Here is a 16,264-nt window from a genome sequence, read left to right on the forward strand (position 1 = left end):
GGCAATGGTATACTTTGGTAGCAGTATATATTAATAACTATAATAGTATAATGAGAGTATATCAATAAATTAATTCATAGCAGTGTTTTAAGTTGAATGATTAGGAGATCATAGAATGAAATAGTGATAGAAGTGTTTAAATTGACCAAGTAGCAGAGTTAACTATGTTACAATTTCAAGAACAATATTGGGTGGGAGTGTAACACCCTTCTAAAACCCCCGCGGAAATACAATAATAATCAGAGTAATCATAAAACAAGGATGTTACAATTAATAAAATAAAGAAAACTCCAAGTCGTTTGTCATGCTTTATTAGGAATAATCCAAAAATATCAAAACACATGTCCAGCACAGCGGAACTCATTCAACAGTGTTATAAAACATCTCCAACAAAATCAATGGTACATAATCCAATAATGGAAAAACAGTGTATCACAAGTAACTCTAAGACTATCGTCCCCCAGTGTTACAAGATCAGAGCATGACCGACACGACCCAACATATCCGGATAAACTCTACGAGTCATCCTCACCGATCGCTTAAGCCGCTACTTCAATCTGAAATCATCAAAGTAAGGGTGAGACTACATCATAATTAAATAGCATTATAAATCGTCCGATATAGAATTTCATAAGCAATTATCCACCCTACTTAGCATATTCAGATTAATCAGTTCATACCAATCACAAGCACAAGTCAATAGTATGCACCAATAACACAACACAATCATAACACCGGATTTCATCCTGACATGTCACAATTTATACAAAGACCATGCAGACTCTTATGCATGTGGTACCATACATGGGCTAAACCCATCCAAGTGATCTTTTTCATCACCAAGATACAGTCCAACCAGCACAAATTCCTCACAATGGGAATTATGCCCACCATTTTGATCCACAAACATCACCGGGATCCATCACCAAAATGCTTATGAATGAATGCACACATATGACATACTTACAACATCACCGATCCGATGAACAACATCGTCTCACATAACTCAACATAGTTATCACCAATAAGTATGTACATGTATCATGCATCATTCAAAACAAATCAAATTATCATTATACGATCACAACAATCACCACATGATCAAAATGAACAGTGTCATTACCAATAACTCACCAAAAGCAATACCGAATGATATATTTGGTTTCAGAACCATCTAGAATTATATCATATATAATTCACACCACATATAACGTCAAATCATAGTTATATCATTACAACATCACCACATTGTCACATTAACCAAATCATGCACACAATGTACAAAACACGCCATAAACGAAATAAATCAAGATTTTCAAAATAAAATCAAGTTATTGTTGTTTTCTTTACTTTATATCGTAGAGTATTTAATTTAAGAAACAACGTCCAAAACGGCGTCTAAAACGGACTTACGGTTCGAAAATTAGAAGCTTTTAAAGTTAGAATAGTTTTCAAAACGTGCTGCTGGAATTTGTACTGGAACCCGGTTCCTCCCACATGGGAACCGGTTCCTGGACCCAAAAATTCTATTTTTAACGTTCTAAAACAGTGGAACTCGGTTCCTCCCACATGGGAACCGGCTCCCACGAACCCAGTAGCTGAAAAACGTGATTTTTAAGGCTTTTATGCATCCCAAACACATACCAACTCATACCATTACAAAATTGATCACCAATAACATCAAAATACTCCAAATACATGATTCTAATGCACAAACAACATACCATAACACCATGTAACAATACTACATCATCAATTGCAGTCAATTCATCAAATCATGCATGTCAGTGTTGGAATTCCACAAAACCTAACATCCGAAATAGAGATTCTAATCCCTTAATTCAATCCTATCATCATCAAAATCATAATACCATATAATTAGAGTAATCACCCCTTACCTTAGCCAAAGATTCCTGATTGGTCTTCTTCCTCTTTGTTCCTCTTCACGTATCAGCTTTTCAATCTCTCATCTCCCTGCTCTGCTTTTCACGTTCCTTTTTTTTCCCTTTCTCCCGATTCCTCATTATTTTATAAAATAACCTTTATTTAGAATAGGGCCTTTACTAATATAACACCCCCCTCATTCCTTAACATCACACATGGCCCAACATCATAAACCATTCTTTTCCAATTAAATTCCACAAACCACCAATAATTCTAATTATTAATTAAATTTCCAATTAAATTAGAATTTAAAATATACGGGTGTTACAGGGAGTATTTTAGTAGTAATAGTAGTTAGTGAAAACAGTACCGACTAACCGAATTAGTAGATTTATGTGGTATAATTAGTTAACTGGAATTAATTGAAAATTGTTGGGGTCGGTCGTGTATATTGGTAGATATTTTTGGTTGATTTGTTTTGTTATAATTATATAGAAATAAATTGATTTTCAGGTGCGTTTGAATTGTTATGGGTTATGGAATTGTATTGTTGATGAGTTGTTATTGAATACGTTGTTTGAATACTTGTTGCGGATTCTGTTGTTGCCAAATATGTTGTTGTTGCTGAACTACCGTTGATTTTAAGTTGTTGTTGATAAGTTGAATTGTCCCGATTTATGGACATGTTTGAGTTGTAGGTATGATGACCAATGTTGATTTAAGTTGGTGCAGTTGATGCAGGTTTAAGTTGTTATTGTTTTGTTGTTGTTGCATTGTTGTGTATTTGTTGTTGAAGTTGAAGTCGCATGGCATACACTGCACAATTAAGTTTGCCTTGATGACACCACATTGAAAGTTGAAGGCTTATGCCTTGGCCTTAATGGTACCATGTTGAAGGCTTATGCGTTCTTAATGCCTCGATAACCTGGCATGTTTTAAGTTGGGAGTTCTGCTCCAATGGTACCACATGCATATGCATAATTGAGTCGCATAATGAGTTGTATGTCATTTTGTTGTTACTATTAAGTTGTTCTTATTAAGTTGTTGTTGTTGTATAAGTTGTTGTTGTTATTGAGTAGTTGCTGTTGTTAATTTCCTGTCGTGATAAAGTTGTCGTTATTATGTTGTTGTTTGGTGATTACTTAGTGTTGTTGTAATAGTAGCAAAATTGTATGATTCTAATCTAATATATTAGTTATCATACTCCTGTTTATATTATTGGATATCTCACCCCTTCTGCTGATGTTTCCTCTACCATGGGAAATGGACAGGTACTCAAGTATAGCTGTGGACATTGAAGTATTTTTATTAAGTCGTTAAGTTGCCTTTTGATAAGTCAAGAGGGTCTTGCTCTGATACGTAGCACTCGGGGGGAAATGTTTTGTTTATGTCGTTTTAGTTGTTATTACTATTGTATTTTCAAGTTGAATAATATTAAAAGTACCATGATGTTTCAAGTTGTTTTAAGTGGATGAAGATGATCAGTTGTTTTAAGTTGTATAACTACGAATTCCGCTGCTTAGTAAATAAAATGGCTATTTTGTTTGAAAGTTGTTGTAAGTTGTTATGTGATCCTCCGAAAACTTAAAAGTGTTATGTATCTGATTTGGTTGTGTTGTTAATGTTGAAATGTGACATCCCATGTGCAGTATGAAATTTTAAAATACTCTGATTTTTTGTTATATTTTCCGGGTAGAATTTGGGTTTTACAAGACCCATCTACTGAGGGTCCTCCTCGTGGAGAGAATTCATATGGAGGAGCATGCTAAGGAAGACAAAGAGCATAAGGCGAAGCTCTCCAAAAACAAAGGAGATCTAGCCAAATGTCAGATTCTAATTGAGACATTGCAAATAGAGAAGGCAACTCTGCCTAACAAACTTTATGAGGCAGATTATAAATTCGGGGAGTTTGCCTTCAAGAAGCTGGAGCTGCAGGAATCCCTAAAAAATACCCTCAGTACTTAGAAAAAATTAGAGGATGAGGTATATATGCTAAAGGACGATTTGGCCGAAGTCTCCAATATCTACTTTGAGAGGGATAAAGAGCAGATATCCTTTCTTCATCCCATCCTAGACTTAAGCCTCATGGACATGTTCAAGATTGTTCGTGATGACCAATTGGAAATGTCTTAGCTATCTCTCAACCTTGTGGATCCCCCGCTTCACCTGCCCTAGATAGTTAAGTTGAGTATGAGGGTAAAAAGACGGTGGAGGATGCCATATTAGTAATAACCTCCACCAGGGATGCTCTTGAAGTGAAGCTGGCTTTTGAATAGGGTCAATGACTTGTAAGCCTCTCCCTTATTTTTATTATTTTTTTGTTGTCCTTGTAATTGTGCCCCCGACAATTTTCCTAGGGGCTTTTTATATAACCTTGAACATCACCCTTATGGCTTCTTCGTATTATACTTTTTGTTCTTTTGCTATGACTCATACGTGGTTATGATTCACTATCTAGGCCCACTCGCCATACCCTAAGTCGTCATGGGTTCTAACTAGGGTTTAGTATCTGTCTTAATTTTCGATGCGAGGATTCTTATATAGGGATCCAACATGTTTAATAGCCTTAAGAGGCGGCAATGACTCCCACATAGGGATCAAGCATGTTTATTAACCTTAAGAGGCACCAAGGACTCCCACATACATAGGGGATCCAAGATGTTTAGCCTTAAAAGGCAACAAGGACTCACATATAGGAATCCATTGTATTTAATAGCATTAAGAGACGACAAGGACTCCTACATAGGTTCCAACTTGTTTAATATCCTTAAGAGGCAGGAAGGAGATACACAGAGGGATCCAACATGTTTAATAGCCTTAAAATAAGCAAGGATTCCTATATAGGGATCCAACATATTTAATAGCCTTAAGAGGCGGCAAGGACTACCACAAAGGGATTCAACTATCATAGATATAAGGTGGATAGGGTGGCCCATAACTGATTAATAGTAGGTCGCTATATGATCATATTATACGATAAAAGCACATCAATGATTAGATACCTTACCTTGATCTCTATGGCATTTTCACCTGCTCGGAAGGTAGTCTCAAACATTCTGTAGCCCTTTAATTACTTTTACTGATTTGCCTGAGAAACCCACCAACGATCCCTAAAAGGATTTTAGGTTCTCCATATTCAGGAAGGACCTCTCAAATGCCTTTCAATAGAGTATGTTTGGGGAGCTCCTCTGGTCAATCAAGATTCTTTTGATCTCCCAATTTTCATAACAAACAACGGTAACCATTGGGTCATCGTTTTGATGGTGAATTCCAGCGACATCTTTTTACGAAAAGGTGATCTTGGCCTATATATCTTCTGATTCACTTTCCCCAAATTCAATGGGTAAGCTATCAATGGTCAGGACTTGACGAGTTTGTTTTTTTGCAGGTGGGACTAGAGATCTTGCATTCAGAGTTTGGATAATTGACTGGTCCTCGCCATCCTTAGCTGACTTCTTACCCTTCTTGGATCATGTGTTATTCGATGAGTCTCGACCTTGCGAGTTGGATTCACCCAATCCTCTAGCTAAGCATCCTTTGATATACTTCTTTAGATGTCCTTACTGAATGAGGCACTCTATCTCTTTCTTTAGTTGTTAATAATCTTCCCTTTGATGTTCTTTAACCTTATGGAATTCGCCACAACTACGAGGATCAAGTCCCATGACTTCCGTCCCGGGAGCCATCGGTTAGAGGATATTATGGATATGTAGGACTTCTCGCTATATATACTCTTGGCAGGCGTTCAGGGGGAGTGAAACCATTGTTGGACTTTTAACTCTGCTTGCATGTCGCTATGTCTCTCATGTGCGATGTGTATTAGTTCATTCGTGAGTTGTCTACGCCAGGAGTACATTCTTTTCCGTCACAAGACTTCTTCTCATTATTACTCTCATCGCCTTTGATGTAACATTATGCCCGTGTCACTACCTCATCCGACGTCGCCGCTGGTCTTTGGGCAAAAGATTCCTTGAAGTGGTCCGCTTTGAGTCCATTCTAAAATGCTCCTATGACCATTTCCTGATTGGGATGGATCACCTTGATGGTTGTTTTGTTGAAGCGGGTGAGAAACACTCATAAGGAATTTAAAAGACCTTGACGAATGTTGAAAGACTTGGGGTGGTTAGCTTCTAGTGTCTGCTTGCGAAAAATTGATGGACTAGTTTATTCATCAGATATTGATAGCTGATGATAAAGAGCTTTGGGAGGCTCAAATACCATCTCAAGGTTGTGTCTCTAAAGGTGCCAGACAAGAGCTTGCACTTTAATGAGTCATGTGCTCTAATGATGTTCATCTGAGTGTTGATGGAGGCCACATGCTCGTAGGGTTCAGTGCATCCATTGAACTTGGCCAATGACGGTGACTTAAAGTTCTCTAGGACGGGCACCTTCCATATTCGTCGAACAGAGGTATGGTTAAGCAACTAATCTTAATCTAAGCATGAGTGATTGATTTCCTGAAATCTAGAGGGTGTGGTTAAGTCCCACGACTTTCTATATAGCGTTTGTTGACCTTTTATGCGTCTACGCACAACCAAGGGTTATGGAGGAGAAAACTGGAGACTCAGACGAGACATCTTGACAAGAGGCGCTCGAACTAATGTAAGTGCAATTTGGAAAGGACGAAGGACAAAATTTCATAATGTAAGTGCAATTTATAAAATAATGTAATGTGTATTATAAATGTTAGGACAAAATTTCATAATGTAAGTGCAATTTGGAATGGACAAAATTTCATACAATAAATTTCTAAAATAATGATATGTATACATTCTTGCATTTCTTCTTAAATTTCTTTTTTACTAAACAGCAATACTCATATTTTTATCTATTTCCATAAAAATAAGTTCAATTAATTATAACTATCACTGATATTTATTACAATTATTTTTGAAAAATCTAAATTTCTACCAAACACAAATAATATTCTTGAAAAATAATATTTCTGAAATTATATTTTTAAAGCTCAAAAGATATAATTTTAAACCTCTAAACGAACAGACAGTTAATTTTTATAAGTTAAACGTTTTAATCAAATACTACAAATTTTTTCATCATAGTTCTTTATTCAAACTCACTTCAAATCCTAATTAAATACTCCATCTTAATTTAAATTTATTATTATTACAAAAGTGTTAATTTTATTTGGTTGGAAATAGAAGTTGATGATGAGGCAGTCTAATCACACCAAATTCAACAAACGGCCCCAAGTTATGGATGCAGAAAGAGTTCCACGACTCCTTTACACTATTACAATTCTTTGAATTGCAATTATATATGATCAAATAGCCATCAAATCACTCTTTATTCAGGACTTTTATTTTCTTTTTTACTTATTAATACTATCATAAACTTTTTACTTATCAAAACCAGAATGAAGGGTGATTACTCAAAAAGAAACAGGTCATGGTCTGAATTCATTGTCGCTTCATAGCAAATTTTAATAGTCAAGAGTTTTAACTTTCTATCATTTCATTAAGTCAGAGAGAAACTTTAGCCAAAACAAGTAATAAAAACAAGAAATTTTAAAACAGTGCTCAGTAAAAGATAATGAGAATTGGGGTTTGTGCTAATTATAATACAACATCTAAAGTGAATAATCCATCCAAAAATGAAAGTGTTTTGTGTCATATCCAAATTAGGCAAATTGCTTAGATCAAAGTAAATTATCTTTCAATTTCAACCTTGATACATTCTATATATATAGGAGTCACAATGGTTGAGTGGAGTTAAACTTTATTAAATATAAATTTGATTTGTTAAAATATTTTAAGTTAAGTATGATATGTAGTTGGTCATATGTTTAATTTTAAGTTTGAATATGACTTTTTTAAATGTTTGGTTAGTTTATTTGTCTAGTAAAAGTCTATTTTATTTAAATATATTTAAATAAAATAACAATAAGACTAAATGCTCGGTTATATTAACTTAACCTAACATATTTAATAGCATAAGTTTTTTTGAGACGGTTTGTTTGAGAGAATTTATAAAAATAGTTTATGATATTATTTATTAATTTTTTTTTAGTTTATTCTCAAAAGATTTTCAAGATATTTTTTACTTTAATTTAAAATAAAAAATATAATATAATAATAAAAAATTATTCATATTTTTAAAATATATTGACATTACAAATTTAAAACACTTTTTATATCATGAAACCTAGCCTTTTTAATATCTTTTCTAATTAAAATAAAATATAACCTAATCTGAAATTGGATAGATTAAATCATAACTCCCAATTAATTGACATGTTATATATTAACATGTAATATTGCCACCTCTAACTTCTATAACCATTTCTATTTCTTATAAAAAAAATGAACATTTTAGTTGGTTTAATTTTTGTTTTTTCATTTGGTACATCAGTTGGCTTAATTCTATAAATGAAATTTTCATAAATGAAAATTTTAATTTCATTAAAGCAATAAAAATGATACGGTTGAGAATCAAGTGTGAGGAAGAAGTCCCACATTAATTAGAAAAGGGAAGAATGAACACTTTAGAAGTGAGAGAACTCACACACCTATCACCTTAAGGTTTATGGTGGACAAGTGATGTGTCTCTCAAAAAGGTGTGTCTTAAGTGTAAAGTATGCTCTCTCGTTGACCCCCACGAAGTGCCTCCAACAGTGTTATCAGAGCCTTTGGTTCAAGAAAGGGACCAACTTACCTGGTTCGTTGTTAACGAAACTACTCCAGTCCACCCCCTTAGAGTGATTTACCTCAACTAAGGATTTAATCCACTAATCAATCTGATTACAATGGTTTTCCACTTAGATAACCTCTAAGTCTTCTTGAGTATACTGATCACAACTTGATCACTCTAGGAAATCACAACTTAGATAACCTCTAAGTCTTCTAGAGTCTACTGATCTAACTGATCACTCTAGGAACCTTTTACAATCAATGTAAAAATAAAGTTTACAAGAGTGTGAATTGCTTCTTAGAAAGCTATAATCACAACAGTGATATTTCTCTTAAGTTCTAAGCTTAACACTCACTAAATATTACAAGAGTTTGTGAGGTTGAAGATGAAGTTCGTGAGCTTTGAATTTGACAGCATTTCAGTATTTATGCAAGAGTTGGTTTGCTTCTTCTGATCAGAACTTCCATATTTATAGGCGTTTGAGAAGATGACCATTGGGTTGCATTTAATGCATTGCGTGAATAGTACAACGCTGCATTTAATGTTTCACACTTTTGTCAACTACCTCGAGCCATGCTTTTGTTGCTTTTACTGACTTTGCCTTCTGTAGCTTCTAACGTTCCTTTTGTCAGTCAGAGATTAGACTTAATAGCTTGTCATCTTGTACTTGCTTCTGATCTCAGATTTGTGAATACAACGTTTGAATATCAGAGTCAATCAGCTTGGTGCAGAGCATCTTCTTGTCTTCTGACTTTGAAGTGCTTGAGCGTGATACCGTTTAGAACATCAGTGCTTCAGCTTCTGACTTCATGTTCTTATGATGCTTCATAGTCCATGTTCTGATTCTGCTTGACCATCTTCTGATGTCTTGCCAGAGCATGTTCTGATGTAGCCATCCAGAACCTTCTGAGTCATTGCTTCTGAGCGCTGAATTGTGCATACTCTTTATGTATTTCCTGAAATGGAAAATACAAAGGATTAGAGTACCACATTGTCTTATACAAAATTCATATATAAAGTTATCATCAAATCAAGAATATTGATCAGAACAAATCTTGTTCTAACAATCTCCCCCTTTTTGATGATGACAAAAACATATATAATTGATATGAATTTGCAATCAGAATATCAGATGACAAAAGACAATTACACAGATATAGCATAAGCATATAATCAGAGTGTGTGAATATGTCTCCCCCTGAGATTAACAATCTCTCCCTGAAATAAATACCAGAAGAATTTATAAATAAAAGACTTCCCTGAGTATTTTTCCATTTCAGTAGAGACTTTCACTTTGCCTAGAACTTCAGAAAATTCAGAGCTTCTGCTTCTTGCTTCCATAGGACAGCTTCAGAGCTTTGAATTTCTTCTTTGTAATCAATCGAATCATAGCATGCTTGATTGTATCAGAACATTCTTGAATGTATCAGAGCATCATCAGAGCATCTTTACATCCTGAAATGTATCAGAGCATACTAGACAAAAATTATCAGAGCATGAATGGATCAGAACATTCTTAATAAAGAAAATGTATTAGAACATTCAAAAGAAGAAAATGTATCAGAGCATTCTACAAAAGAATATCAGAATATTCTTCTTGCTTCTGATCATTAAGCTTCTCAGCACTAAGCTAGCTTCAATTCTCCAAGAGCATGCTTCTTTATAGAATTGTTTTTCCTCATGTATTTGCTTCTCATGTTGAGCTTTTTCAGAATATCTTCAATCCTGCAAAAATATCTCAAAGACATAGAACTTGCAAATAATGTTAGGAAATGTTGAGACTTAATCCCAGCAACTGATATAATAAACCAAATCAATTATCATGTTTCTCCCCCTTTTTTGTCATAACATTAAAAAGCATTAAAAGATTCAGATGATAAAAGACACATAAAGTGAATAAGATAAAGATTTCATTGATCAAAGTATCAGAAGCACAAAAGAGATAGAAGCATAAAACAAGAAAACAAGAAAACAACTAAGACCAAGACAGACTACGACGGGCCAAGCCTATTAGCTAACATGGCCAGAAGGTTTTTAATCTTAGTAGTGTCTTCAGTCTGCGTCTTCATGAATGATTTGAACTCATTATGAGTATCCTCATGCTTGTCCAAACGAGAAACTAGATCAGCTTGATTCTGTTGAAGAGCCTTCATGGTGTTTATCAAAACAGAAGGTCCAACAGAAGAAGCATCAAAGCTATTATCCATGACAGGAGGATTCTCAGCATGTGCATCGACCATGAGAACATCATCTTGATTTTCCTGAACAGGAGATTTCTCAGCAGAATGAGTCTCAGCATCTTGATTCTCAGCATCAGCTTCTGATTCAGAAGCAACTTCAGCATATACAGGAGTAGGGATAGCAGCAACTGGATTCTCAAGGGCCAGAAGAATGTCAGCCAAATTCTGTGGAGGTGTTGGAGCAACTGGTTCTGATGGATATTCAACACTTAGATATACCATATCTGGTGCATTAATAGAGGGATTCTCCCTTAGCCAGTTGAATATAGACTGAAAGTCTCCAGTCAGAACATGGTAATGAGGCTTCCACATGACCATAGCAAGAGGATGCACTTCTTCAAGCTCATAACCCAATTCTTTCTCTTCAAGAGATTTCCAGCTCTTGATGGGAAAGAAATAGCTGTCTTTAAAATCCCTTAGAAAACAAGAAGGACCAGGAGCTTCTGCTTCACATGCTTTCTGAAGCTTCAGAAAGTCAGAATTTATCTCTCTTCTAAAAGCTCTCCAAAGACTCCTAGTAGCAACATAATCCGTCCTGGCATTATGTGCAACCTTCAAGGCATCTAAACCTGCCTGTACCTTCAGCTTTAAGAATTCAAAACTTACACCAACAGATAGTTCAGGGTTATGGGTTTTGAATTTGGTGGTAGAAGAATCTGGGTTCAGAATGAAGTAGGGTTCAGGTTCTCTTGAGAATAAAACAGAGGTGAAAGAAGAGGTTAGAGATGATGAAGAATCTGCGGTGGAGGTGGTTGAATGATCAATAATAGGTGAGATTGCAGAAAGAATGGATGTTGTAGAGAATATATTTTCAGAAGGTATTTGAGGAAAAACAGCATTTAGTGGTTGGGGGTTAAGAATTGGTAAAGAAAGGAGTTGATTTGAAATGGTAGAAGAAGATGGAATTTCAGAAGGAGAAGGCTTTTTCTGAGGGGCAGAGGTAGATTGAGAGCTAGAAGAGTCTGCTTTGAAAGCATCTTCTATGAGCTTCTGAAACTGTTCAGAGGTTCTGGGTACTTTAAGAGAATATGTTAATATACGTTCAGAATTAGTAGCAGGTACAGATTCAGAAATTACAATACCTGAAGACTTCTTCTGTTTCTTTGCTTTCTTAGCATCAGGTCCTTCTTCTGTGACCTTTCTCTTCAGCTTCTTCTCTTTCTTCTTCTTTTCCTTCTTCCTTAACTCATCTAGAGATGGAAGAGTTCTTCCACGAATCCAAGCAAGATTAATAGAAGTTTGTGCTTTAACACATGATTTCAGATAACGTTTGACAGTTTTATCAAGTTCCTCTTTGAACATATGAGAGAAACCAACAATAGGAGTTCTTCTTGTCAGAATATCTGGAAACACTTTTGGAGGAGTGGTCACCTTTTCAATCAGAAGCATCCTTTTTAGAGACTGAGAATTTAGAATACTCCCACGAATAGCAGTAAAGTTCTGAGAAAAACCCGTAGCTCTCAGAGTATCTAACAAACCACTTTCAGTCAGAATATCAGATATCATTCTTCCAAAAGGAATAGTATTCTTCTTAAACTGATACTTCTTACGTTCTTCATCCCTTGATTCTTCAACATTTGTCTTCAGATGCTGAAACAGAATGTGAGGAAGATTCACTCTCATGCCTTTTCCAATGTAGAACAAGACATACTTCTGATCTTGATTGATGTAGGTAGCAGAACTTGATGATTTTCTGTGGTAAAGAGATCCCAAAATGATCTTAGCCCACACTCTGTAGAGAGGCTTCAAGTCAGTAGTGTAGGGAGAGGCAACACCAGCAGAAAATAACTCTCGATCAACTTTATCCCAATCAGTTCTTCCATGAAGAGCTCCAGTGATTCCATCTATACCATCAAGACTATACAGTTTTCTTACCAGTTTCTCAGTCACAACAACTTCATGCCCTAGCACGAAGGAGATGATGGCAGTTGAAGTAACTGTAGCATGTGTCCATAATTCCTTAACCAATAAAGGGTAAACTGGTCCAATCAACCTTTCAAAGAAATTTGTCCATCCTTGTACTAGCATTCCAGTTTTGATTTTGAAATCATGAGCCAAAAGGTTTTCAAAATCTACCATTGTTTCACAGAGAACCTTCAGTTCATCATAAGGAATCGAACAGGACTTCAAAGGAGGGTTTGCAGATTTCTTTTGTTGAACTTGGTTTGAGGATGATGCCTTGCGTTGAACATTTGAAGAGGAAGCCATTGATTCACACTGAGATTACTGGGTTTAGAAACTAGGGTTTATGCAAAGAGAGAGAGAGAGATGAACAAACACAGACAATGAACAATGAGAGAGAATGGAAAGAGATGAAATGTTATGGAGATGAGTTTATATAGGCACCGATTTGAAATGAAATGCAGTATGATTCTGAATGAAGGAGATTACAGAGATTGAATCAATTAGCATTTAATGATGAGTGACGTTAGGGTAAAACGTGATATTTGAAATGATTTGCAAAGTTACCTAGGGCGGCGTCTCATCAACTGCACGCATGTTTGTCCAATTAGAGTGAACACGTGTTCATCTTCTGGAATAGCTGGTGACAGCTGTTTTGCTTTAAAAGAGATTCTGAATCAACTTAGACATATGAAACGTTAGTAATAACAGAATCAGAATACCTAACTGATCACATTTTCAGAACTTCTTATAAAAGAAATAAATGATCATTTCAAATCTAATCCATATATCAGAACTTCTCATCTTTTCATTCTGGGCATAAATCCATATTGATATTCTTCAGAATGAACTTAAACCTATCTTCAGCAAGGGGTTTTGTAAAGATATTAGCCCATTGATGGTCTGTATCAACAAAGTTTAAAGATAGAACACCCTTCTGAACATAGTCCCTGATGAAATGATGTTTAATCTCAATATGTTTAGCTTTGGAATGTAAGATTGGATTCTTAGATAAACAAATAGTAGAAGTATTATCACAGAATATAGGAATGTTACTCTCATATATCTGATAATCTTCTAGCTGACTCTTCATCCAGAGCATCTGTGTACTACATCCAGCAGCAGCAACATATTCTGCTTCTGTTGTAGAAAGGGCAATTGTAGCTTGCTTCTTGCTGTACCAGGAGATCAGATGACTTCCAAGAAATTGACAACTTCCAGAAGTACTTTTCCTTTCAACTTTATCTCCAACGTAATTAGCATCACAAAATCCTACTAAGTTGTATTCTTCAGATCTTCTGTAGACTAAACCAACATTAGTAGTACCTTTCAGATACCACAGAATTCTCTTAACAGCAGTTAAGTGAGACTCTCTAGGATCTGATTGGAATCTTGCACACAGACAAACACTGAATAAAATGTTAGGTCTAGAAGCAGTAAGATATAGAAGAGATCCAATCATACCTCTGTAGAGCTTCTTATCTACCTTCTTACTTACCTCATCCTTACCTAGAACACACGTTGGATGCATAGGAGTCTTTGCTTCTTTGCTTTCTGAAAGATTAAAATTCTTCAGAAGTTCTTTCACATACTTGGTCTGATGAACATAAGTTCCTTCAGAAGTTTGATTGATCTAGATCCCAAGGAAGTACTTGAGTTCTCCCATCATGCTCATTTCAAACTCAGCCTGCATAGACTTAGCAAACTCCTTTCCAAGTGTAGCATTAGAGGTTCCAAAGATAATATCATCAACATATATTTGGCAAATTAAAATATCCTTTTTAAAGGTTTTACAAAAGAGAGTAGTATCCATTTGTCCTCTAGTGAAACCATTATCCAGAAGGAAAGAACTTAATCTTTCATACCAAGCTCTAGGAGCTTGCTTCAGGCCATATAATGATTTCTTTAATTTGAAAACATGTTCTAGAGACATAGAGTCTTCATAACCAGGAGGTTGGTGGACATATACTTCCTCATCTATATAACCATTTAAAAAGGCACTCTTAACATCCATCTGATACAGAGTGATGTTATGTTGAGTGGCAAAAGAAATTAATAAGCGAATAGATTCTAACCGGGCCACTGGTGCAAAGGTTTCAGTATAGTCAATACCTTCTTGCTGACTATAGCCCTGAGCAACCAGTCTGGCTTTGTTTCTTACAACTTCTCCTTTTTCGCTTAGCTAGTTTCTGAAGACCCACTTAGTTCCAATGATGTTAAATCCTTTAGGTCTTGGAACCAGATCCCAGACATCATTCCTTGTAAACTGATTGAGTTCTTCTTGCATGGCAATTATCCCGTCAACATCCTCTAGAGCTTGATCCACAGAAGTTGGCTCAATAAGAGATACCAGACCAAATTGACATTCTACATTGTTCTTAAGGAATGCTATTGTTCTGATAGGATCTTCTTTCTTCCCAATGATAACATCTTCTGAGTGAGCAGAGTTGAGTCTAGAAGATCTTCTGATAGTTGGCTCTTCAGAAATTCTGAGATTCTCTAATGAAGCAGCAACTTGATCTTCTGATACTTTGCTTCTAGGTTCTTCAGCGTCTGAATTAGAGATTTCTATATCTGCAAAATTCTCAAACTGCTTTGGCTTTTCAAGACCAAGCTTATCATCAAATTTGATATTGATTGATTCTTCAACAACCAATGTTTCAGTATTGTATACTCTATAGCCTTTAGAGCGTTCAGAATATCCAAGAAGGAAACACTTCTGTGTCTTAGAATCAAACTTATGCAGATGATCTTTAATGTTCAGAATATAACAAAAACATCCAAATGGATGGAAATAAGAAATGATGGGCTTTCTGTTCTTCCACAATTCATAAGGAGTCTTATTAATAATAGGTCTTATGGAGATTCTATTCCGAATATAACACGCAGTGTTAATTGCTTCTGCCCAGAAATGCCTAGCCATATTGGTTTCATTGATCATGGTTCTGGCCATTTCTTGTAGAGTCCTATTCTTTCGCTCTGCAACTCCATTTTTCTGTGGAGTTCTAGGGCAAGAGAAATCATGGGCAATACCATTTTCTTTGAAATAAATCTCAAAGAATCTGTTCTCAAATTCGCCACCATGATCACTTCTGACTTTTATGATTTTACACTCTTTCTCAGATTGGATCTGAGTGCAGAAGTCAAAGAACACTGTATGAGACTCATCCATGTGTTTCAAGAACTCTACCCATGTCCATCTGCTATAGTCGTCTACGATGACTAATCCATATTTCTTTCCTCTGATTGATGCAGTTTTGACTGGGCCAAAAAGATCAATGTGCAGAAGTTCTAGCGGCCTAGAGGAAGAGACAACATTCTTAGATTTGAATGCAGGTTTGGAAAACTTCCCTTTCTGACATGCTTCGCAAAGAGCATCTGATTTATATTTCAGATTAGGGAGTCCTCTAACCAGATTAGGTTTGTTAATCTGAGAAATCTTTCTCATACTAGCATGACCTAATCTTCTGTGCCAGACCCATTGCTCTTCACTAACAGACATAAGGCAAGTGACCTTGTGATTCTTAAGATCTTGAAGATCAATCTTGTAAATGTTGTTCTTTCTATTGCCTGTAAATAGGATTTATCCA

Source organism: Vicia villosa, linkage group LG2, assembly GCF_029867415.1.
Source record: "Vicia villosa cultivar HV-30 ecotype Madison, WI linkage group LG2, Vvil1.0, whole genome shotgun sequence".
Classification (NCBI taxonomy): domain Eukaryota; kingdom Viridiplantae; phylum Streptophyta; class Magnoliopsida; order Fabales; family Fabaceae; genus Vicia; species Vicia villosa.